The following is a 24,023-nucleotide window of genomic DNA, read 5'->3' as shown; positions in this document are numbered from 1 at the left end:
TTTGCTTTGTCAACATGTATCAGTGGTGTTCGATAATGAATGGATTCTGCGTAGTATATTTAATTTGTTGGAAAAAAGGCAAATTATATATGATTAATTCAATTTTAAGTAACATTTGGAGTTTTAATCCCGTTTTGCATTCAGACATATGAATTCTCAAATTACCAATATGTCAAAACAGCAAATAGGTTGTAAAAAGCTGTTGGCAAAACAATTAAATATAAAGATATATATTAAATCTAATTTTGAATTTCCTACAACCTGCCATACTCAAAAAGTTTCGGATTGCACGCAGACATTGCTTGGCACAAAACAGTCCACTAATGATCAAATGTGAATTCAAACAGCCTGGAATGATTTATCCCCCCCCTCCCCCACTGAAAAAAAAGCCAGGAAAAATGTTCCTTTTCATCAGATGAGACATGACTGACAGAAAAAAGACTCCTTAGGCTTCTTAGTGAAAAATGATGATTCAAATTTTCATCGTACATAAAAAAATATGTCATAGATAACAGCTGTTGGCAGCACCACATACTATAAGAAGTGACTCAAGCTTCTTTCTTCATAGATTGCAATCTGTGTTGGCTCAGACCTTTCTCGATGAGGGTTTTGCAGCTTCCTGGTACAATCCCCCCAAAATTTAGTCACTTGGTTTGAACGGGAGCCCCAAAGATTAGTTGGTTGTGTCAGTCCAGTGACTGAGGGCTTCCTGTATTCTTGGACTCATTTTTGTGTGCCAGCTATTCTCAAGTGTTGGATGTTTTCTTAATTTATCGATAATGGCGCTCATGTTGTTTGCTGGAGTTCTGAAGGTTTAGGAATGGCTTCGTATGCCTTTCCAGGTGATGTGAATTTTGTGTTGGGGAATTTTGTTACTGGTTTTTGAGATCTTTTGGTCAACTTCATTCTGTCAGACAGATTTGATTGATTTCAGGACTGAACTGAAGTAAGTGATGATTAACATAGCCCCCCACCCTCTTAAAAAAAAAGTTAAAATTCAAAGCAGTCAATCATTTTCCAGTCAGGCCCAGGTAGCTTAGATTCTTTAAAAACTGCATTTTATATTTGGATTGTCTTTGACTTATATATTTATATTAATAACTGTGTACAATGTGCATTGTGCCTCTTAGCCCAACGTCCATCCAAATGATTTTTGATCGCACTCCAGATACTGGCTGGCATGCAGTCAAGCTGTTAAATGTTTGTATTTGGTTGCTGCCACTGAAGTGTATTCATCGTGACGGAATAATAATGATGCTTTGGGTGCAGAGGATCAGTAATGGGGTAAAAACAATTACTGCAGAATTTAATGTTGACAGAACAAAGCCTAAAAATGTGTTGTCTCGGGAGACTACCTGGAAGTTCTCATTAAGAGGCAACGCTTGGCCAAGCGGCAGTAAACAAAGTAGGAACGCAGCACAGCGTCTGCCACTTTCAACCTTTACATCTAAGCAATCATCGGCCTGGTTATTATTTTTTTTTGTGCAGTTATGTGCTACTTGCGTGATACATCACGTCCTTCGAAGTGTCTCTTGCTCCGACTGTCTGACACTAGCATAAATGTCCGCACACGAGCTCCCTCTAATACCAGACAAGCAGACATGGATAAAAAAAAAGAAAGCTTGATCGAATTTAGTGGTAGCTTCCGACCTCAGCGAGTTGACCATGGGCTGAGAGTCTCCCAAACAAAATGTTCCGTCCTATCTTGATCCTATTTTTTAAAACCGCCTATTTGTCTTCTGGGCAATTGGCTGGTTTAAGACTTTGTCATTTCTGCTGCGTGTGACGTTTGGCGAAATTGTTTTCTCTAAAGCTTTACGATTCTCTACTCTTCACCATTTCTTCCCCCAAATTTCAGAGTTGTCAGAGTGGCTTTATGAGGAGGGACGAACCCCGAGAGCTCATTCTCAGAGGCAAAAAGAGGTTAAATTTTTCTGAGATAAACAATCGTGTTGAATGGTCCTTTGCAAGTCTTTCACTCACTTTTACGGCCACAAGAAAGTTAACAAACTCACTTTGAATTGTTAGCTGATAGTTGCAAAATATTACAAAACCCACACACAACCCTGCACGAAGTGATTCAATTTAAATTTGAAAGAGGGAAAATGTATTCGGATCGACAATGGAGCCCAATGGATGGTTGTCATGACACAAACCAAACACCAGCATATTTTACGACCAGAGAAGATGAGTACTTTTCTCGTTTTGGCACGCACAACTGCCAAGCTCCTAGTTATGCTTCTGTGGCAGCAGTTTTCAAACAATGCTTCATCTGTTGCCTCGGTGACAGCTATGAAGACTGCTTCTCCCCATCAGTGATATTATATACATGCAACATGTTATGTTAATTGTAATTGCAGATCTCAAAACCTGCTAAAGACCTTTGTGGTGTAAAATAATGCAATTTACTTTTTCATCTTTCTATCCCTGATGGCCCAGTGGTTAGGATGTGGGGCTTTCACTGCCGCGGCCTGAGTTTGATTCCCGTCCATATGCAGCCATAGGGGGGCACTTGTCAGTGTTTCCCCTGTGCTGGTCCCAAGCCTGGGTGAATGCAGAGGGTTGTGTCAGGAAGGGTATCAGGCGTAAAAACTGAGCCAAAACTTCTCATGTGAATCATCTGGACAGAAACGGGTGTTTCACTGTGGCGACCCCTTCGGGAAACAAGCCGAAAGGAGGATTTCACTTTATATCGCCGCCGTGCAGTCTTACATTTTTTTCTGTAATGTAGTCGTGCATGAAGGAGGCGAGATGATTTCATTTCTTCAAAGGTTACGTGGTGGCAAAGGTTGTGATGCCCTGTGGTGTCTATTTATGGATGGTGCCATAAAGAGCAGTGATGATTGACGCTTTTGATACATTTCTTGCATTACTTCATGTAGTTATCTCTTCAATGGAAGAGCTCAGTCTTCTGTCAAGAGATGAGCAGATGAATGCAATTGAACACCATGCCACTTTGCCTGCAAGTGAAAAATCTCCTTTGTTTCCTTCCTTCCTTGCTTCCGCCTGCCCGCCCATCCGTCTTTTTCTTATTATATGCCCTTCCAGTCCCCTGAGAAAATAACTTACTTACAGCAACTTTGGCTTTGTTTTGTTTTCTTTGATTTCCTTCCCATACCTTTTATAACTGCTGATTTAAAAATCGGATCAACCTCCTGAATCGGTCAATTTTTAAACCCAGCCTTTTCAAGGGTGCGTGTTCTCCATGGATGGCCTTGAGGTTTAGCCTTGAAGAAATGCCGCCATCAAAGGTTATAAAGTTTGACCTCACTCCCAACTTTTATGAAACACTTTACGATCACCCGCTCCATCGTCATTAAACTTGATTATTGCCGCTTTGAGGGGATGACAACCAAGAGACATCGCTGAGATCTTTATTCAGTGCTCATTTAAAGCAGTAAGACAGTAAGTGACAAATTCACTTCAAAACCGTTGAACTGCCCAAAGCTGGCTGGCCCAGATGAAATTGCACCTTGCTACAAAGCGATAAACTGCTCATGATAGCCGTAACTGAGTGTGATTCCTGCATGCGTCATGAAACAGGTAGCAGATGAGAGCTGGCAAATGACTCAGACAAGTGCAGACAAAATGACTTCTAAAACCACAAGATGACTGCGACAGCTTTAAGGCTTAAGGCATTTGCCATCCCCAACTAACATCATGAGGGACGGCAATCATTGAGTACTTGTCTGTTCTCACTGCTTCCCGCTCATCATCAGAGCGCAGATCATGTTGAACCCGTTGAAGCGGTGGAATAATGAACCTTGTATCACAGATTTGTGATCATTTTTATTTTTAAGAGATTAGTTGCACAAAAGAAGGTTTTGGAGCGACGATTGATTGGGTGAGGAAAAACTTGGACCGTTTTTAATTATTTATAACAACTGTAATTGATGTCAAATGTTCATTTTATATCTGTTTTCCATTTGTTTGTCTGAATTTATTGATCACATTTTTTTAGTTTGAACGACCCAGCCTGACAGTCATTTGTAACATTGGCATTTCCAAATCTTGCTTATAATCAAAATCAGAATCGAATCATGAGATATAGGAAAATGTACACCCAAATGGGAAATAATACAAGGTTTTAAGGGCCGGTTTCTGCTCGGGATTAGTTGTTGCACATGCACAAAAGCGCCAGGCAGACTCCTCTTGCCATCAGCAAGAGGGAAGCTCAGCCCAAGTTTCTAAATCCGGCAATCCACTATTTCTGTCTAGCTGCAGTTTGTCTAATTGGGTGGGACTTCTTCACTTACTTTTAGGTGCAGCAGTCGTTTTCAAACATTTCTTTGTAAGTAGGCTTACCGCCTAAAGAAATACTGAGCGCTCAAGCTACCACAATCATGGCCAACATAGAAATACAGTAGCATACCAGGCCTAAATGTTCATTACAACTGGACAGTTTAAAAATAGCAAAGCAAACAGTATGCAGGTAGTCATCTCATTTTGTGTCAGCTCTGCTCTGCACTAAATGCTTATAGATCCACGACTGAGATACTATTTTCCCATTAGCTTACCAGCCGCACCAAAGAAAGATAGATGCATTACACGTCCCTCTCCCTTCATATATCATGACTGACATGCAGTTGATGCAAGCATGAAAATAATACAGGACGTGATTAATTACAGCCACGTGTCCTTCTGTGATCCATACACCAAAGTGAAGATTTGGATAAATATGAGGAAACATAATGTCATTGTCCCCGAGCAAAAAGCATCAACATATTGACTTTCAAGATCCTGCTTCAGGTCACTGTTGATTGCGTTGCTCAAATTAGCCTCCGTGAGACTAATCGAAAAAACACAGCGGGACGCCGACAAGAGAGATGGAAGCTTTTGTTGTCCTTGTTAACACTTGTTTGGTGTACTTTGGCCAAACAATCGCATCCTCGACAACATTCTGAGCTATGTTTAACAAGATTAAATTGTAAAGGGAGACCGCCATTAGAGGCCTTGCTCGCCTTTGTGTTTTGCTTCATAATGGGCCTGGAGGGCTGCAGCATGCACCGTAGGTCCACTTAATGGCGTGCTGATGTTAGGAGCACATTACTCACAGAATCCTTGTCACTGCCCTTGCCCACCCCTAAGTCACATACTCCCACCCCGGCCTTCGGTACCACATCACAGCTCGCTCCCCCGTAATGAGATGTCGGCATGCACACAAAGTCCTGATTAAAAATGCGACGGATGCAGTATGGGATGCTGCGTCTACCACTCCCAGCTTTCATGTTTGACACCTGTAAGTGGGGGATTATGAAATCACACTGCCTTGCTTGTCTTGCATACATACACACACATTTACACACATCCTGCAGCGGTGGTCTGCAGAGGCGGCTACAAAGCCTCGAGCGCAGGATAAAAAAACAAGTGCTACAAGCGCAATTAACATTGCAAACATGGTTGAAGAAAGAGTTGTAAAACAATAGAGGTGCATTTTACAATAATGTTTCATTGCTCATATCTACGGGTAGCCGATGACTTTATTCATGAAAGTGCTGATTCAAAAAAAAAAAAAAAGAGCGCACTCTGCAGTTTAATCATGTTTGAGGGAGTTCAAATATATGCGCTAGAAAACAAAAGGGAGGGTTCACTGACTCCAGCAGAAACTCGGGCACTCAGCTGCAGTCCGATAAGAACGACGTTCATATGCTCACAGTGTTTGTGCAATTAAGCTGAAATGTCACAGTAAAACAAAAGCAGTCAGTACTTGTGAAGTTGCTAATTGGTCCACACAACTATAAAAAGGAAAATACATAGCTATGAGCTTTAGCTTTTTTTTTTTTTCTCCTTTTCGCTGAGAGCATTGGATGTGTAGTTGTTGCCTTTGGAGACATATGGCTCCAGCAGATACCAGGAACAATATCTCCGTGCAGAAGAGTGCAACACTTGAAACGATTCTATCTGCACCCCTGTATCAGATTCTGATGAGAATAGAAGATCAGAGAGCAATGGCAAGCCTCTTCAGAGAAATCTGTTGTAAGGAAAATTAGTCAATTCTGGTTTTATTTGTCTCATCAAAAATATCATGAATTCCTGTTGCAAATTTCTGTGACTATCCGCACCGAACTAAAGTGCTTTTAGATTTATAGGCAATGTAATGGGGGGACTAGTAAGTCAATAATTGCTGAATGTCACTCCCAATAAATGAATCATATATACACAATTCACAAGAATATCCATAAATACATTTGCTACACTGAAACAATTATTTTCTAAAATACTCTAGTGGTATTTTTACATTCATGAGGCTCTGGTGAATTATCAATCTCAGCAAACCCCATGCAAAAGAAGCAGAGCGAGATGAGAAAGACGACACGTAACACTGTTCCCTCCGGCTTTTTTGGGAGATTCAGGTTCAAGTGTCAGTCTGGTTCCGCTTCTAGTTTCGGACAGCTGCCGTTGCTCTCAAAGGAAAACATATCCAAGTATGTGTTGCACCAAGGATCATGACTTATCTTCTCTGGCGTACAGTCATGTTTGATCGCTCATGTAATAATGACTAATATTGGCTACCATATTGAGTCAAAAATCTTGTATAAAAACACAGCAGAGGTGCATTTATATTTAGGCAAAACACAATTTAAATAGGTTTTTTGTAAGCGCAAGTAAGACATGGCTGCCATTTTATACTGATGGATGATTTTGCAATTTAAATATACAGTCGACAAACATGCATATTTGAAGTATTCGCAAAAAAATTGCATATTGGGACTCGCATACTTGCACATTTTTTCTAGTTTTTCTTATTTTTATTATTGATTTTTCTTGATCCCCCCCCCATTATTTCTAGGATTTTTACCGACAGACAAACACTGTTGAATGAATGATTAGACTAACTAAATGGTTGGGCGTAAGGGATCCCTTCATTTTTGATGGAATTTCCCCTTGTATAAATTCATAGATGCGCAACACTTCACTTACACACAGATGTTAAACTTTTCATCTCATCTCAAACCATCTGCTCAGCACACACGATGAATACACTAAGCACTCAAACCAAATTCTCAATTCCCCATCTTTCGCCTTCTCTCTTGTCATTTATAAACGTTTAGCCCCGCAATGGTATGGTTCAAGTAAAAATGTCACCCAAAATCTTTTTGTAGCTCACTCAACGCCTTTCCCCACCCTTGCGCGCTTGTCACACGGCGGCTGCTTAATCCATTTAAAAACAAGTTGATAGACTAGTAATATGAATGAGACTGCTCGGCCATCTGGAGATCTGTCTTCATTAGGAGCGGATCTGGAAAGAGTTTCTATTAGCTCGCTATCAAGATGGGGCCTATGTGGAGGAAATTACCCATGTCACAAGACAAAGTGTGGGAAGCCCAGAGCCCAAAGCCCAACGGAGGATGAAAAGACTTAATCAAGGACAAGGACTGCTGGTGACAGGGCGGCATGATCAGACCGTGCTGGTCCAGATTACATGCCGTTTGACAGATTGACTTGTCCGCTGGAAGTTGGCGGCTCGGGAGAACAACCTCTCTGCCCTTTTGCTCCTCATGAAAAGGAGGTTTCGGGTCAGTATTTTGGTCTTACTGTCAAGGTTAGTAAGTGGAACACTTTTTTTGATGGAACCACAGCAGAGGGTTTGGAAATAAAGTCAGCTTTTCAAACTAGGGGTTTGCAGGCAGCTAGTAGAGGCATTCAAATTACAGCAAACATTAACAATTAAAAGGATGTGTTTGTGTGAAATCATTGTTTTTGCACTCTTTTGCTGGGTTTTGCTTGTCAAATTAATTCTTTTCTTTGGCCCATTTACCAACTTTGACAGAAAGTCCATATTCCATCAGCCGTGTCGTTTTATTTTTTATTTTTTTATTCAGTTCTTTAGGAAGCTCCTGCCCAGACTTTTGTCCAAATAGTGAGTGTAGGTTTTCACAAAATGTCATCTCAGTTCACGTGACATTTTTCACGCCTTTATGGTAAAAATGTCTTGACGTAGTTCAACAATGGATCCACACCAGACCACTTTTAGCATCATTACAAAATTGACAGAATTTGCAGTGGGTAGAACTTAATGAATGGCAGAGATGAACACCTTTTAGGACACACAAAAAGAACATCTAGTATATTTCTCTCTTGATAAGCAGACAGACACTAAGGAAATTACATAAAGAACATCCAGTCCCTGTCTGGGGAATGACTCTTTTATTTAATTTCATGTCTTTACGTCACGATAAAATGCTGCCACTATTTGTTTTACCTGAGACTATCCCGTCTTACAAAAAATGAACGACCAACCCATGACTATTGCAGTCAAAGGACAGACGCAATGTATAGACGGATAATCACTCCCAGTCACATTCACACTTAATGTCACGAACCTTAATGTTCCCACGGCACATTACTACTCCATTGAGCCACATACGGTTCTAGCGTTTAGCCGAGTGACCGTGTCATCCCCATTGTCATTCTTCTGCATCACTGCCAAATAATGAATGTGATTTAATGGATCTGGTCCATGGAGACAACAGTGTTAATTAACAAATAAGTAGCCAACATTTGCTTTACGCTCTCTACTGGGAAGAGTGCTAAATGAAAAAAAAATCATTGCCTAAAGCTGGGGAGGTCAAAGCTGTTCTGTCTGTTTTGATGTTGAAGCTGTCAGGTGAAAATGCACAGAGGGAAACAATTTTGGCTCTGAGGGATATTGTTGAATGATCAAATGGTGAAGTAGCATTAATTCATAATAATAACATTATCTGCCTATAGGTGGCACATACTTGATTACTCGGTGAAGCTGTTAGGGCCCAAATTGGCCTACTGTAATTAGAATTCAAGTTTTAGGAATGCAAAATGAAATTAGGGTATCTGGAGAAAACACATACAAGCATAAGGAGGGTGTGCAAACATCACACAGAAAAGTCAGAGTCCAAATTTAAACCCCCAAGCTCCAAACTATGACGCAGATGTGCCAGCTACTCGTCCACCATAATTGGTGTTTTCCCCCGTTATTTTCCATCAATGTTTAAAGCAGGGTTGTCAAACTCATTTTTTTCGAGGGCCGCATTGGAGTCATAGTTTCTTTCGGAGGGCCATTGTGACTGTCAACCCAAATCAATGTATGAGCACCTCATATTACATACAGTATAAGCTACAAAACAAACTGACAAATAACTCGTTTTCATATCAGACTGGTAAAAACTGGTCAAATATTTAAAAAAAAAGATATTTTTAAAAGTGAAGACAATCTGCAATTCTAGTAATGACACAAATTTGATGCACAAATGATCTTTGCGGGCCACATAAAATGATGTGGCGGGCCGTATCTGGCTCCCGGGCCTTGAGTTTGACACCTTTGGTTGAAAGGGTAGCTTTGGTCATTAGCCATATTAAATTTTTCTATTCTGCGAATATGGCTTAATCAAATCCCTGAAGTTTAATAGCAACTCATGTAGGAAATAAATGGCTTTTAGTAAGTGTGACATGGAAATACTGGGAGCATCCATATTGCTTAGTTTGTGGCCCGGATCAGGCAGCTGCGTGACGTCAGCGAGAGTCGCCGAGACTAACGTTGCACGGCCAGCTAGCCGGCCGCTCCCCCCCTATATAAAAAAATAATTTTCTCAACGGATTTACATGATTCACGAGAATACTTTTGACGGAAAAAAACACGGAAATCCGTGGAAAATTCTCATCATGTATAATAGAATACTTGTCCCTGTCTCGAGCTCGCTAGGCAGCCGGATAGCTTTGCCAGTGCGAAAGGGGGGGGGCACCTTTTCTACAGAACATCTAATAGTTGTATTAATTTATTCCTACATCATTACTCACATTACCCTTAAATTTCAACATAATCGATTTCTTATAAAGGTAGTATATAGGCCTGATTGGGGCGCCCCAAAACGGAATCAACTTTGTGACGTCATATCCGGGGCGCCGTATTTCTTCCCATGGCAGCAAAAGTGCCGGTTTCAGGCTATATATCTCTTGTCCCTAAGAGGTGTTGTGTTATTTCTTTTTTGATATCGTACATTTACTTTTTACTAAATCAGTGCCTGCGTTATACAGGTTGACCAAAAGTACCCTTTAACTTGTTTGGCATTAATCTGAATGCCTAAACTAAAAATATCTTTTCTGTACTCTCATGTGCCAAATTAATACGCTGTGGCATGATGGGGTAATAAAGCTAATGTGTAGCATTTAGCGTACAAGTACGGTGCAACGTATTTTCAAGTTTTTCACGGGCAAAAATTCTTACTTCACTTTGGCAGCTCCTCATAGGCAATGCATCCAATTCCCATCCAAATGTTACACCCAGCCAATCAAAGGCCCCGTTTTTCACCGCGTTAGGGATGCTCCTGCGCAGATATTTTTTTTTTTGTATGTGCCCGTTTCAGTGTGTGCCAGTGGTTATGTAATGAGTCTTGTCGCTAGGGGTTGTGCTGACACATGGGACCCTGCTCTTTTCTCTGAGCTACTGCCAAGAAAGAAGGCCTAGGGTTGTGAAAAAGGGTCAGAGGCACAGAGTGTACACTAATGTACCCTCGAGTCAAAAATATGGGAGTCCAACTACAGTTGTCACAACAAAAACAAATGTGCAAGGGAGCCGCGGTCATCAGAAGTTGGCACTTAGGAGTCAGAATCGAAGGCTTGTTTTCCTGCCTCTCGATTGACCCTTCTCACGAATCGCCCGCAAAGATTTTGCGGGCCGGCGTCTTCCTGCGGGCTGCGGTTTTCCCCGCACAGCGACACTTGTCATCTTGAATGGTCGGCTGCAGGCAGTGTCGGAGCGATGTAGGCTCGAGCAGGTCTGTCGCCTGTCTCAACAAAACATCCAACCTCTTCATTTACGGCCTACGCTGATTCGAAACGGCAGAGTGGTTAAACCTCAACAGAGAATAACCCTCATCAGGGTGTCGTGTCATGCTCACTTTGCGGCACAGCCGTCACGCTGCCTTTTAAAACTGTTTAAAGTTGTTTTATCTTGCTCTTGTACCACTTGTACCATAGTGGCCAAGCTGTGTTGCAAATGAACTTGCAGAGATGAAAGAGACAGAACAAAACAATTCTCTTTTGTCCCCGTGTCATGTCGATGTTCTCCACTTGTTTGCCTTGTATTATCAAGTATGCAAATTTAATTCCACTTTGTTTCAGCAAATATGATCGTATTTGCTGGCCTTTTGAAATGACTTTTCTAACCGTTTAATTTCTTTCATGTTGTGCGAAATCTTTTATGTGTTGTGAATCTGAACAAAAGTAACTCCTCCAAAAAATCTGAAGAAATAGGCTACATAAAATATTGTGACAGTTTTTTTGGGTAACACTACTTCAATGTTTCTGGTATCAAAGCTTATGCCTGCTCATATGCCGGCAAACTCATTAATTCAAAAAGGAATTTGCGTCTTATTGTAAAAAGGGAAACGATCCGTGGGAGTTTAAAATAAATTAAGCTTCTTGACTGTTTTGATCAGAGACTTGATCTTTAAACACGTTATCTTTTGTAATATTTTTGTTTCTTTTTTGCCTAATAGTTAAGGCTATTTGAATTTGCAACAAGTTTCCCAGGGTTATTTTCTGCACTCTTAGTTTTCTTCAGGTGCATAACGGCTTATTGAACTCTTTTTATTCCGCCTCTCAGGTCAAACTGTCCTCCTTTGCTGCTGGGGTTGTTGTGGTTTGCCAGCTTATTCATGTTGAAAACAATATCACACACCTTTTCCTCAACCTTGACTGTACTTACCTCCTGGTTGTCACTAAATGTATGTATGCAATGCCTTCACAGTTTCACTACGCGTTTTATGTACATATCCGGGCTGCATTTATTCACCTTTCTCCTTTTTAAATTGCCTTAGATGTATATCGCAATGTGTGCATTTACCTAGTGATGAAAAAACAGTGAGAAATAGATGGTTGATTCAACAGCGCTAGCATGTGAATTGTCTTTGAGAAATATGTTGCATTCATTTTTAAAGAAATTCCTTTTAAATTTTTTACCTTATCTTTCTACCCCACCCGTCTCCGCCACGTTCATTACTTCAGTGATGCCTCTCTGTGTGTAAGATGGATGGGCGTGTTTCAACGTTGTCTTCATCTTTTTTAATCACATATTGAAGCCCATAGGAATTATGAAATATTGAAGATTCTTACACAGCGCATGTCATGTGAATGCATCGCGTGATGCTGGAATGCAAAGCAGGGAAGATTCAGGCATTCCAATGTAGTTCTCCGAGGGATCCTCTTTGCACTACTTTGAACAGTCGGGTGTTTGAGCTTGTGAACGTTCCCACGGCTGGAGACAGGATAACAACGAACGTAATCCAGGCGTGTCAAATCATACGACGTGGAGGGCCGAGAGTATTCAGATTATAGCTGATGATTTCGCTGAGGGGATCAAGACACAAGTGGAGGGGAGGGCCCCATTAGTCAAATCGTTAGGTTTAGCTTCCAAAATGATAGCAAGACGTTCCTTCATGGAAAGCATTTGGGAAAAGTTTGCAGTAAGGCAGATTTGAAAGGTGACTCATAGCAGATCAGGTAATGGGTACTGCAAAAACTTTCATCAAAGTACTCCATTCTCTACCATCCAGCATGACACTCAAAAAGAATGGAGTGAAAGAGGAATTCATGCAGAGGAGACATTTAAATGTATTAAATGTAAAAAAAAAATTGTATGTTATCCATATGTTCATCCAGTAGGTCAATACATTGCTTGTTCAGAAACTGGAGTCTATCCCAGGTGATTTGAGGTCGGCAGGTGTGGTGTGTGGGGTGCACAGTGGAACAGGCAACCCCCGGACTGACTTGTAACGATAGACAACCATTCACACACACCTTCGCACATCTGGACAAACGAGACCACCTTCAGTGATGGTCAACGTCTGATGTACTTTTATCATTACCTCATGTCCATCATGGGCTGGCATGGTGAGACAGAAGAAATGAGAAGACTTGACACTGTTGGAAATGAGAATAGCTAAGGGGATTATGTGAGTTCATCTGAAAGCTCCATGGGGCATTGTCACTGTGAGTGTACAAGCTCTCGGCTCTTCTTCTGCTGTCAAATGTCAAACGAGCAAAAATTCATTGTCGATAGTGTCCGGCACTGTACAGTAGCGAGTCTCCACTGGATCCATCCGCTGCTTTCTTCCCTCCTGCACATGCTAAGGCACAAAAGTTCAAATCATTTTTGAACCTATTGGGTTTTAACTGAGTCTGGTAATTGCTTTTTTTTTTCATTTCTGAAAATAGACGCACTGGAAAGCAACAACTGTTAGGCAGCTGCAATACATTTTCTACATTTATTATTAATTTAGCACTAGTGCTATAGTCATGTCTGGTTAAGGTTGCGCTTGATGCGGATGGGTTTTAATGTATAACCCTTCACATGAGCCCGCCCCCAATGTCATTTAGAAATTTAGAAAGGAAGATGCAAAACATGCTCATAAAGTAACACGTGGCCAACGCAAAGACAAACTTCGAAATAAAAGCTTGCCAAATAGCGCATTGTCCTCATTTCTATTCACCTATATTTTGAAATAGTCCCTCGTAGTGTGGCGGCATGACGGCAAGCTTGACTTACCTTCTTGAAATTTTGTCTTGCCTGTTTTTATTCTCATCACATAGTTGTTGCCAATATCAACACAACACCAATGCAATATTCATTCGCTAATTAAAAACAGTGCTTGTTAATTCCACCATCATTGAATGATACAGCAGAAATCTCCAGTGGTAGTGAGCGTATGGCAACGCCTGACGGTTACGTGGATTTGTATCTTTTTTCCCGTAAATTGCACTTCAAGTCTTTTTGCATTCATGGTCCAGATCTTAAAAAAAAAAAAAAAAGAGGATATTCGGCCTTGTATTGCACTTTAAAACTCTGCCCAAAGCACTGCTGATCAGAGATCCACTATTTTCTCCACCAGAAGGTAAGGAGCCAAAAGGATTTTTAAATGTTATTTTACTTTCATATTACAACATTTTCTTTTTTAAATGCACAGCACTTCAGTTTTGGTCAAATTTGAAGTTGGATTATGCACACTGTCAAAACAATGTGTTGCTGCAATCAAAGCTTGTGATAAATTGAATGCTTTTGAGGTTGCTGATAATGGGACCAGACCTAGGTGGGTCATTGTGTCTGGTGATATGTGTGCTAGAAGCAAAGCTATCGACAAAAGCAATTAACATGGGACGAGTAATGTGAACGTTAGCAATTTGTTCCACCTCCGCCTGAAGAAAACTGTTAATGGAACCATCTGCCATTGTTTTTTTTACAAGGAAATATTTCTATGTAGTTATTCCAAATAGCCCCTGTGTGATCATGTGACATTCATTTATTCAAGAGTGACAAATTAAAACTGTGCCGCTCCAAAACATTAGCCAGTGAATCACTGCTTGTGTTCACTGTTGCTTGAGTGATGCTGAATATCACGCTCTGAGCCAACTGTGAAGGAAATAATGCAAATATTTTTGCGCCTACTGGCGGATTTGGCAGCCATTTGTGTCTGGGTCTGCCACAGAATGGTTATCCATCTGCTGCAACTCCAAAAAGTGACACAAAAAAAATAGATGCATCATGCAAAGATCTGCTAGCCAGCCTCAATCCAAAGACACACAAATTAGAGCACTTTTAGTCTTGAACTTACAATTCCGCTATATTTATTTGCCCACTATGCATCTGAATCTACCTTGTAAAATGTTGTCTTAAACCTCAATGATCTAATTCAAGACCTCCTCATTTCAGCGTCAGCAGCATTGTGATGGGGCCATTTTACACAGAACGGTTGTACACTTTACAGCAATTAATCGCGTTCTATAATGAATCCCTGTCTTCCAGAATAAGGAGCCATAATTGCTACCTTTTGGTGCGTCCTTACTATTGTCTGAAAAGATAATAACTACTGGTCTAAGTACTTATTATAAACTGTTTTTGAAACTTGTAAATGCAAATCTTGGCTCAATTTAAAAAAAAAAAAAATCTCCCTAAGTCTAGATGATGTTTAAATTAGTTTGACAGATTCCTGTACTGTATTTGCCCTGTGCTTGCCTGGCAGCGCTTCAGGATGGAAAACAAAACGGCCTGCTAAAATTTAGACACATCCATAAGGGTGAGCCTTACAACTGTTGTATGCCTAATCAACAGTCACTGTGAGAGTTATGGCTCATTAAACAGGCACTTTACAGCCACATTAATAATGCAGAGGCAATGTGAGCAGTATGATATGCTCAAAGACCTGCCATCTTGTTAATGTATCACTCATTGTACAGGTAAAAATGACAGCTTTGGGAGCAGTTGACATGACAATTACCACCCATATCAGGAACCCAGGTCACAATTTGTCTGGGGATTAGCATAGGTGTCACTCAAGGTCTGCTCAGCCCTCCTCATCAGTTCATGTGGGCATTGATAGTGATACCGTAATTTCTGGACCACATGTCGCACCCAAATATAAGAATTAGGGGAAAATCCTGTTTTGTTCAAATAGTATAAGCCACACTAGACTATAAACACCGGTGTTTTAATTTCTGTATGTAAGAGAATATGCACAAATCATACTAAATAAATAAATAAATAAATAAATAAATAAATAAATATGAAAAAAATCCATAGATAATCTGCACTGGACTATAAACTGCAGGGTTCAAAGCTTGTGCAAAAACTGCCGGCTTATAGTCTGGAAAATACAGTAAATGTGGGTGCAGTTATGTAGACTTTTTCACACTGCACGTAGTTTTTTTGTTGTTTGTCAACATTCAGGGACAAGAGTACCAGTGCAAGCTTGCCTATATTTGGAAGTGCTTTTGTAGCAGCCAGCAAGGAAGTTAACCTTTTTCTTTGTAATATTTGCCTGGGCCACAGCAGAGTCTATCAGGGACCAGCAGACTGATATTTCTGTCGAGCAGCAACACCAAACGTCTGTTCGGTAACCGACTCAGTCACTCCAGGGACAGATAATCCCAGGCTAAACCCCAAAGATTGTGTGATTAATGATATGTCTTGTACTCGCGACCCTTGTTCTTTTGCTGCGATACCTCCCGTTGAGCCCGGAGAGCTTTGGAGAGCTGACAAGGGAGACCTGTACAATTATGCAATGGCAGAGCAAAGCAGCCCTGTGGCGAACATAGACTCAGCTTGACAGGAGCTTATATTAGCTAGCAGACACACGCTGCATATACGATACATTATGATAAAAGAAATACATAGTGTGCAGTAAAGGTTTTGGGTGCAATAGCATGAATGTCTACCTGATGTGATGGGAAATATTTGCTGGCTCTGCAAAGATTCTACTCTTTCTTACTCTTCTGAACTTGATTTTATGATTAAGTTGAATCTAGAAAGCTAAAGACGTTGACTAAGGGCTTTCAAAAAATCTGTTTCAGGCTTGGGTTTGATTTTGTGGTATGAATTTAACAACATTCATTTTTATTTGTTCAAAAACTAGTCAGCTGGTCAACTACCATCCAATTTTTCATTTTCTTCAATGCCAACATTATTGATACATTATACGCCTTTTGTTGGCACAAGCAACACACTTCACAATCTGTGGCTCAAGTACAATTGAGCTATAACGGCCATTTAACTCGGCTTGTTCTGGCCTATAAAAAAAAAAAAAAAAATCATACTATTTGGACAAAAGAGATGGCCTTGGAACCGCATTACAAATGTGTGCTGCCGCAATCATTCCGCACGTTGCTCTGCAGATCCGAAAGCTTAGTGCATACCACAACTTCAAAGTTAGAAGTTTGTTGTGAAAATGTTTTTCTCAGCATTTGTGTTCAGATGGAATTTTGGCAGTAAGTCCAAGGCTGCAGCTCCGCAGGCGATACACAGTGACCCATAGATAAAAGTGAGGGTTTTCATTTCAATTCAGCCTCCAGCTGAGACTGTGCACCAACCTTAGCTGTCATGCTCATCAGACTTGTATACTCAAATGTAGACAGTAAAGACGTCTTGGATGTGGCTCTTACGGTATAGTCACTGTCCATGTGCATTCCAATCAAATGTGCACTGGATCGAGCAGAATGTGCAGTGGCTAGACAAGCGCAAGAAATGTTAATACGTTAAAGAATTAAGATTGTGAAGGAACATAGGTCCAATCTTGATTATTTATTGAACTAGGGCTTCGTCAGTAAACCTCTGTTCTGTTAGAAATATTGAGTCTTCATTGTCTTCGTAAGAAAAAAAAAAAACAAGTACCTGCTAAAGTGTCATTATTTCTTTCTGCGGGCAGCCAACGCGCCTTTGTAAATGAATTCCAGGCCAAGAGGCAACCGTGCAATTAATCTGCTTCGCACGATCACCACACACCTAACGGCTTTTGTAATAAATGAATCGCTTGACAAATAATGCTGATGGGCATCACCGATGATCCAGACGTTTGACCAAGATGCAGACTTTTCAATGCTTTCTTTAGCCAAATATTCCGATAGTTCAATCAGACACTTTTGTGTGAGGAAGCTGCGAGATAATTGCCCTGTTTGTCATCTTGCTCCCTCCCCTTTTGCCTGCATGCTTTATCTTAAGGCAAGGCTGTCGGTGCATGATGAATGCTAGCAGAAGATTGCTTCTCCAACTCTGCATTAATTTTCGAGCACAATTACCAAGACAGCATTTTTAATTTAGCCTTTGTATGATCACTGCGGAAGTGAACGTGAGGGTTTGGGAACATGATATAAAAATTTGAGGTGTAGATTTACGACAAGAGATTCAGCTCTCCCAAAACCTTTTATTTTGATTTCCAGCTTCAGGATGATAGTGATTTCTGAAAACCTGTCATCAGTAACTTGTTTGTAGCTCTACAACATTGTCTCTCAATGTCAATCTCAATCGCAAATAATTTTGTGTGTTCACCAAACATCTTCACTTTGCATTTGAATTACAGTATCCAAACCTTGTCATTAGTGCACTTGTAAATAGGTGAAAGCTGGAAATAACAATTTCAAAGTCATGTTGACACTTTGGCACTTTGGCTTTTAAAAGTGGGGAAAAAATAATTGCCTTTTCAATCCATCTTCTTTCATATTGGTGGGCCACCATCTTCACGCAACACAAAAGATATACAAATATGTTTTGGCTATGATTTTAGCAATTTTCTCGTGCGCTCCATGGAAACCAGGTCTAAGAGATTTTGCAGGCAGTCAGATTCTGGCCTAAGACAACAGCTTGCATCAAACCTTTAGAATCGTTATAGAAGTCAATTCATTGAATGCATAATTATTTTCAGTTTTATTAGATTCACTGTTGTGTGTTGTACAAGATAATAAGCTTGATAATGGTTTTCTGCCAAAATGTACGTACATTTATTGAAACCAATAGAGAAACATTGCTGCCGCTTAAATATAGACATATTTATATATCACCAGTATGCTCGGCTCTGTGTGAATAAGGATATTTTTAATAACTCATTTACTTTCAAACGAATAGAAATATTTGTACTGTGCAAAAGGTTGAGCTTATAAGCAAGATTACCATCAGGCTCCTGACAACGTGCGCACCGGCCTATTTTCTTCACACCACTGTGCTTTTGTTGAAGAATCAGAATTCAATGTAAATGACATCATGTGCCGGCGGCTTTCCGATTTGCATAACCCGCAACATAATTTACTCAAAAAGGGCATCTGCTTGACGCATCCCAGCCAATGAGAAGAGGTTCAAAGCCTAAAGCCACAGAACTTTCTCACTCTTTATCGTATTGTCAGATGGTCGGCATTATCGAAAAGTTTGCTGAACACAGAACCCGACAACAAATAATAACGATGTCATTTATTTCTAATTAATTTCAATCTTAGATTGGAGAACATGTACGATGATATTGTTCAATCATAGATTTTTGTGTCAAACGTGCATACACGCATTCGGCGGACAACTTTCTGCATACGTACGGTTAGCGAATAAGACCCATTGTCATCTACGCACAGAACCTTTCAAAAATGACTTTTACGCAACAAGTTCTGAAAATCAAAGCATTTCGATACTCGGCTATTTGAAAAGACGTTGACTTTGAAACATTTGCATGGGAAAATGACATTTGAGAGACCTTGAAGCTAAGACTCATTTATTCGGTTATCGCATATTTTCTTTGCTGCTGGCAACATTTAAGACGCCCCGAGGCCAAGCACAGCGTTTCTTCTGTTACCGTGCAGGGACATCAAGGACTTCTTTCAGGCTGCAGGCAACAAAGTTGAACACTAACTTTGCTTTAATCTTTCCATTTTCATGGTCTTTTCTGATTTTTAGATTTCAAGTACTAGACTGAATGTTACAATTCTTCTATATGTGATTTTTTTTTTTTAAATTGTGCACGACATGTCTCTTGTGACCTGCTTTACATGTCTGAATCTACAGTATGTCATCATAAAAATAGGACCAAGTGATGTATTTTTATGCTCTATCTTAGTGCTTTTTCATGTAGATAGACTCAACTCACTTGTCTTGTAGGAACGTGGCATTAATGGACAGTGAGAGTTATGTCAGCCTATAAGGAAGGCCTGAATAAAAGGTTATAGTAAAGATTATTAAAAGCTGAGGTAAAAGTTTGGTTTTATATCAAAACCTAATAATATTTTTTTTTCCTGCGGGTGTTTGAAACGATTCACGTACAAATAATCTTCCAACTGCTTGTTCTCCCAGGACAGGAAACAAACCAAAGAACATCTAATTAAATGAGTTGTCTTGATATGTTGTCCAGATAAATTGTTTGTTCACCCCCCCCCCCCCCAATTAAAATGCCATAGCTTACAATTCCATTTTAGAAATGATATTTGAGACAAGAAGCAATTAACAGTAATTGGTGAAACAGACCTCAGAAAATCTTGAAAAGGTCAACAAACACAAATAAATAATCATGGCGGAATGCCAAAGAGAACATTTGCAAAATGAAAGCTGAGAAAAGTTAATTGTCGTTTTTTTGTGATGTACTTAAAAGCTTAATTACACCCAAAGTCTGACTCATCTCACTGTGAAGATTACTTTGACGTCTGTGCCTGAAGCAATTGACTGGTCAACAAGAATCTTCCGCTCCAGAACCCAAGATGATGGCTCACTAGAAGAATAAAGCGGCAGATTTTAATAAGCATGCTCTGGCAGCCACATTAGCGATGATGTAAAGCTTACAAGCCAAACATCCTCTGATTCACTGTTTATATTAGTGTATTTATCCTCCTCCTGGTTGGACCCATAACTTCAAGTATGGGTCACACTCCAGCTGCCAGGAAAGCACTCATGGTGAGAGGAAGAAAACTGGATGGAAAAAAAGGAATAGGATTTAAATCCAAATCATGGATGGTCTTTGAAGTTGCATACAGTAGATCTCGTAGAATGAATGAAGCCATTCTAGTGCTGGTAGACAATATTTGGCAAGCTGGTCCTTACATTGGTTTGTAGGCCACTTCCCTCGAAACAGAACGTCACGAGAGCTTTACTCAACATGATACCACTCATTTTATGGGCTTGGGCTGCATGTGGGCCACAGGCCACCTGTTGTAGACCAGTAAAGTAGCTGCTGTGACTAAAGGAGCAGACAGAGATTAAAAGTCAGCACAACGTGCACATTCTTAGAAACGCTCAAATCAATTGAAGACCAAATTACGCAATCCTTTTGCTTTATGACTTTTTATGGGCCTCGTTGGGCATCTATGTCACTCAGTCCCTGTTGTGAGCTGCACCACAAGCTGTCGGTTCAGCCCGTCAAAAGCGTCAATTCCTGAGCCAAATTTGGTCTGGAACTCTCATCCACCCCACATAAGGCGCCATCGAAAGCCAACGTATCCACCATCCACCGTGCCAGGGAGAAAGAAGTCTTGAACGTGGGGGGGGACAAGATGGCCACCATTCGGAAATCACATTGTTTGTTTCCCAACTGTTTTCATGTCTTGATGAAACTTTTAGTCCCCATGGAAAATATTTACAGAATATCAGTGCTTTACACATCGCCTACACATTTTGTCACACGTTTTACACTGGTGATAATCAATCAGGAAATTTCCAAATACAAGCTCCAGGCTCTTCTATTTTCTGTCCAAATATCCGTGCCCCCGAGGTGAAAAATCTGCTCCTCTCCTTGCCTGTGTAGACAGGAAGTAAATGGTGGTGCTCTCATGATAAGAATTCCACTTTATCCATTCAAGCATGGCTCAACAGTGAAACCCTCTTTGACAGGGTGGTGGGAATCAGAGGGAGGCAGTACTCATAGTTCCTGCTTCCAGAAGTGCAGTTAAAGCCCAGCTATACTTAGAAGCACCCAGTGTGATTCGAAATTTGGGATCCTGACAAATGCCCGCTTATTGTCACTGCTGAGGGAGGCACTGTTGGAGCAATCGCTTTTCTGTGGCAAAACTACCTACGGTGCACACTCCGCAACGGGTTAGCTAGGTATTACTTCATGTTACAGCCTGAAAGCGTCTTCTGAAGAGGGCTTCAGAGCTTGGTTAATTGTTTGGACTCGATAGGTCTTGCTCTCGGCATCAAATTGGAAATACATACACACATACACCACAATTGTTATCACCTTTCCATCTTGAAATGCATTCTGTCATGAATAAGACATTGAGTCAGAACAAATCATAGCTGCCTTCCTCATAATGCCTTTGTTGCATTAATAGTGCATATGTTGGGAGTAATGTTTCAGTTTTGCCTGTGAATAATTCAGATCTTTCATATGAGCATACGGGTGGGAAACATACTGTCCTGTTGTACATAACGTGTGTAAGAAACGACAAAACTCGGCAGGCTTCCAGCATTTCATTTCTCAGAATGATTCGCTTTCCAATAAACGTTGACAAGTGTCCTATTCTGCATTTCCCCCATTAAATGAGGCCCGGCTGGCCCCGGGCTGCGGCAGGCGCCGACTGTTTGTTAATGGAATCTGCATTTTACTTGAAAAAAATATTAGCGGGTGAATAAGAATCAGTCGTGTCTGGTGGTGCGAGCTAATGGTGGGTGTTCCCAAGACTTAAGATCATGGAGGCGTGGAGAGGTGTCACTTATTGAGATGGTGTGGATAAAGACTGCCGAGTAGAAAGTTACATTGCATGTAATGAAATGAACCACCTTTAAAATTCCTTTGCATCGCATTTTTATGCCCGCTGCCTTTTTCAGTTCATTAGTGCTACCTTGACTTGCCTCGGACTAAATCAACATGGCTATGGGTCATATTTTGAATTTTAATGCAATTTTGATACACGTTTAAAAATGTTTTGGCTTTAAATGTTTGTGATTTACCCACAGTAATTTGTTGTCTTTAATTTCTGTCACCCCACGAGCGAGCCACCGAATTGCAAAGATGTGTCACTCCTTTCCTTCTTCTTGACACCGCTATTGTCGACGAACAATAGTCGCTTTGATGAGGGTAATTATTAAACTTATGTGACTGACAAAGAAAGCGGAGAAGTCTGCATCCTGGTGTAGAAAACAATGGCTGCATGTTTGGAAAGCAAAGAGGCTACGTTTTTGTTTCCACATGCTGCTGAATGTCAATAGCATGCACTGCAGAGTGCTACATTATGGAATGGAGGCTTGCCTGATGTTTTCTCATGTTCTGAGGAGACCAGCAATCAAATATTCATTTTCAAGCTTTCAACTTGTTTCTGAAGTTGTCACAATGGACATATGGATCCCTGTTGGATTTGAACAACTTTATCAGATGGAGGAAGCTTGTCTCTGAGGGACCTTTTTTTTACCCAGATACATTATTTGTCTGAAGGCTGTTGACGTTTATCAAATAACATTTGTTTTGAAAGTACCGTAAAATCATAAATATATTATCAAAAAAGTGCTGTTTAGAATGAGGCCACTGTGCGGTTCCAGTAAACTGCTGACCAAGCACATTTTTATTTACATCTGTCAAATTTCAAATTCAAACTCTTTGAATATCATCATCATTATTTTCATGTGTGTAAAACTATCCCATGTTCATTTCACATCAAGGCTGGAAGAACCTCAAAACATTTTTGTTCCCTGCAGCTTGACACAAAGGGAATCACTTTTGACTTGAAAACAAAACGAGAGCGCCACAGTCGCTAATTGTTCTGCAGGGTTTCCTCGCAGCCGTCTGGCATGCGTAAGCTTGCTAAATTATTTTTGCTTGCTGGTTGGCGACTTGCCAAAGACACATTCAAAATGGAGAATCACTCGCATCAAACTTTAATCACTTGTCAGAACTGAGATTTATACTATGCCCCACTTTTAAAATCCTCTCTAATTTAAATCCCCTGAAGTTGTTCGCTTTCTTACTCCTGACCCCTAAGCATTTCCTAAAGGAAACATAAACAAATATTATGAAGTGGCGTTGCTTCAAAACTAGCACAATACGTGTGCCTGCCTGGATTTGGTACACAAGTCCTGGCCTCTACAGACAGCTGATGTTTATCTGCACAAATCCCCCCCTCACCCCTCCCCTCCCCTACCCCTGACCAAACGGCTGCTCAAAGTGCCAGTGTGCATACTGAGTTTCACCGAGCGAGGACAGCAATGCGGTGGCAGCAAAGATTCCATCGCTGAGATGTCTCGACACATTTCTAAAGACTCCAAAGGAATTTTTTCACATTTTTTTTCGCGTGCTTTATTAACGTTAAATGTTCTGCATCTCTTTTCTAATCCACCGTGATATGACAACCCCCGCCCCCAATGTGATTCAAATAAAGAAAATATATTTTAAAAGCGAAAAATGTTTTTCAAGTTGCTCTCTGCTCAAAGTAAGAGTATCGCAAGTTGTATCGGACCTATGGCTAAAAGACAGGTGCCGTCATTGCACAAACGTTTGATTGTGTGCTGATAAAATCTTAGTTTGTCTCTTTAAACTCATTTCCAGAGAGACCGTTCCCAGGTTTCCCGCTTCCATCTGAGGCTTTTCCTCAGAACAAGGTGTTTTCCAGCGAGTGCTCAGCACTCATCCATTATAGATGCTGCGTTTTAGAAGGTGGATCTGTGCAGATTATATAAATATCTCCTTTTCATTCCCAGCAGGATGGGAACTGTGTTAGTGTACAGGGCATCGTTCTGATGCCGTGTTGATGTAAAAGAAAGAGAAGTGATGCGGATGCTAGAAGACATAAAAGCTGTCTAGAATTCATGCAAATCTTTCAAA

At 40.6% G+C, this 24,023-nt stretch overlaps 1 protein-coding gene across 1 annotated transcript in view; it reads left to right on the top strand.

The window, feature by feature from the left end:
* LOC125988495 (metabotropic glutamate receptor 4) overlaps positions 1-24,023 on the top strand; it is an 87,622-nt gene that overhangs the window by 1,227 nt on the left and 62,372 nt on the right. The gene's annotated exons all lie outside the window — the stretch shown is intronic.

This window comes from Syngnathus scovelli, chromosome 2, assembly GCF_024217435.2.
Source record: "Syngnathus scovelli strain Florida chromosome 2, RoL_Ssco_1.2, whole genome shotgun sequence".
Lineage (NCBI taxonomy): Eukaryota > Metazoa > Chordata > Actinopteri > Syngnathiformes > Syngnathidae > Syngnathus > Syngnathus scovelli.
Note: the sequence above shows the minus strand (reverse complement) of the source record. Positions and strands in the feature narration are given on the sequence as shown.